The sequence below is a fragment of the Belonocnema kinseyi genome, chromosome 9 (genome assembly GCF_010883055.1).
Source record: "Belonocnema kinseyi isolate 2016_QV_RU_SX_M_011 chromosome 9, B_treatae_v1, whole genome shotgun sequence".
Taxonomy (NCBI): Eukaryota; Metazoa; Arthropoda; class Insecta; order Hymenoptera; family Cynipidae; genus Belonocnema; species Belonocnema kinseyi.
The window spans coordinates 46,418,398-46,420,788 of NC_046665.1; the positions used below are offsets into that span (position 1 = coordinate 46,418,398).

At 44.0% G+C, this 2,391-nt stretch overlaps 1 protein-coding gene across 1 annotated transcript in view; it reads left to right on the top strand.

Annotated features, from left to right (window-relative positions):
• The window catches only part of LOC117179317 (rap1 GTPase-activating protein 1-like), a 367,846-nt gene that overhangs the window by 18,153 nt on the left and 347,302 nt on the right, over positions 1–2,391 (top strand). The gene's annotated exons all lie outside the window — the stretch shown is intronic.

Consider the following 2,391-nt stretch of genomic DNA (forward strand, 5'->3'; position numbering starts at 1 on the left):
TATTCAAAAAGACGAAAAATTTATCCTAATGATGATTCAGAACTTCAAGCTCATGCAAAATTGGAAAAAGACGAGAAGACAGAAATTGTGCATTTGAAAAAGATGTACAAATTTGCTTAGAATCACTTTGGAATAGGGTGCATATTTTTTATTTTTATCGAGAAAAATATAATCATAAAGTGTAAAAAAAATAAGATAAAATCCGCCTGCTGCGTGGGAAAATTCTCATCACAACTTTCGTCTTTTAATTTCGTATTTCTCTCATATGTGGGTTTTCAAAAAAATGAATTTTTTATGTTTAAAAAAATGGCAAATCAGAAATTAAACTTTTTCATTTGACAATTTCACAACATTTTAAAGATTCTTAAATATCTAAATGTATTTTCAATATATATTAAAAATTTGTCACAAGGTTGTGGCTAAAATTTTATCGCGATTTCCTGGGAGCGGGTGCTAATCTGAAAAATTGCACCCGCTCCCAGGAAATCGTGATAAAGTTTCAGCCACAAACACGTCTCACGACCGTGAGATAGATGGTTACAGTCTGTGATGTAATCTATACGACGATTCGCAAAAAGTGTTGTACACCCTGAGGACACGGAGCGACCCAAGGACGACTGATTGTTGCATTCTTACCGCAAGTGTTTTAGCATATTGTTGACACGCAGGGATGCTTTTCAGGCTATTAACCAGTGAAAGTTTGGCACCTCCAAGAGCGCCGATGATAAAGACGATTAGTTTAACAGAATAATCCGGGGTCAAATCGTTGCAACTCCCTTATAAGGTGTATACCTCTCTTTCTTTTCATTCTCCTTGGCTATGATGTTTTTGTCAGCTGTTGTCGAAAATTCGATAACGAACATGATTCGCTTCTCGAAGTCAAGAAGAAACATGTCTGGCCTGGAGTGTGCAACAGATACAATTGTCGCGAATATAAAGTTCGCAGTATATGCGGCACTTCCCATTCTCGACAATTGACTCGATTTCCCTAGGACCATTTAGAGGGGCAATATTAAGGTTAATGCCGTAGGAATGACATGGATGGTAATAAAGCACGCTTAGGGCCGCATTGTGCCTTTGGGTGCAGGTCGTTCCCGCATGAGTTGGACAACTAGATAGTATGTGAGCTAAATGCTCGGGGTGTGCATGGCAAACCCTGCAGCTATCATCAGAAATGTCTCGGCTCAAAATGTGCATCTTTGCACACACATCGAGATGGGTCAGAGAGAAACTGCTGATTTTCTCTGACCCACCGCTCCCTCCGCTCTAGACTTCCTTTAGCGTCAGATAGTATCCGTTTTCTCTCAACAATATGCTGCCTGATGGTCAGTAGCTATGACTTGTTAAGTGTGTGATAACGGGTCCGGAGTTCGCGCGTGAACTTTCGAACTTTGGCGGTAAAATTCCTGTCAGATGTGATGTAGCCAATCACTCACTGAATGCGGGACGCGTACTCTCTTGCCCAGCCTATCTTTATGGCAAGTTGATGCATTCGTCTTTTGGTCTTATGATCAACTGTTGGTTTTGTTTTACAGTTCGCATCGGCCAAAGCTCTCGCTGCATTATACACACAATAACTGATAGCCCAGAGGTCGGATTCTTTGGAAAATGTCGACGAAGCTCGTCATCCATTTCACCCAGATCTTTAGGCTTGAGAGAAACCTTGGTGTTGATGTTTCTCTGGGTCATAAAGCATCGCTTTTCCTCTATAGGATGCCTGCCCGCGGTTGGTCTTAGTGTCGCCTCTCTTTTTCTGTTACCGGCTTGTTCTAGCTGTGGTGGAGTAGGCGTTCCGCTTACATACCCCATTTTTGGGTTCACAGACGTTGATGCGAAAAGTGCGATAGCTCCGGCTGTTTCTCGCACCACAGATCATGCAGCCGTGCCATGAAACCCCGTTCAGGGGCCACACTCGCACCGTAGCACTCTAGAAAGTCGTGATTCAGTCGCTCCGTCCACCTAAAGGTCCCGAGATTCTGCTGATCCATCGCATTGAATTCACCTTCATTGGCTCCCCCAGCTCTAGAGTGGTCGGCATTGTTGGCCGACCCATTGTCGGGAGCCCTGCGCGTTCTGTTGTTTTGAACCGCACTTACTACAACTATGTTTGGTGTTGTCATTGTTGTTCCCACGAGAAGCTAGGGAAAGGGGTTCGTCCATCCTTGTAGAGCCCCGCATGCAAGGATAAGGCTGCTTACTCTGAGAGGTCGCCTGGTATCCCAGAGTCACCGTTTTAGACACCTCATCCAGGTGCCATTCAGCTTTCGGCACGGTTTTCACACCTCCACTTGTGGGTTAATTCCGTCGGGACCACCCCTGGACAATTTTTCGCGACTGCCTATTTATTTTTGTAACCATATTCAGCAGAAACCCTTGGTACAGGGACCCTCT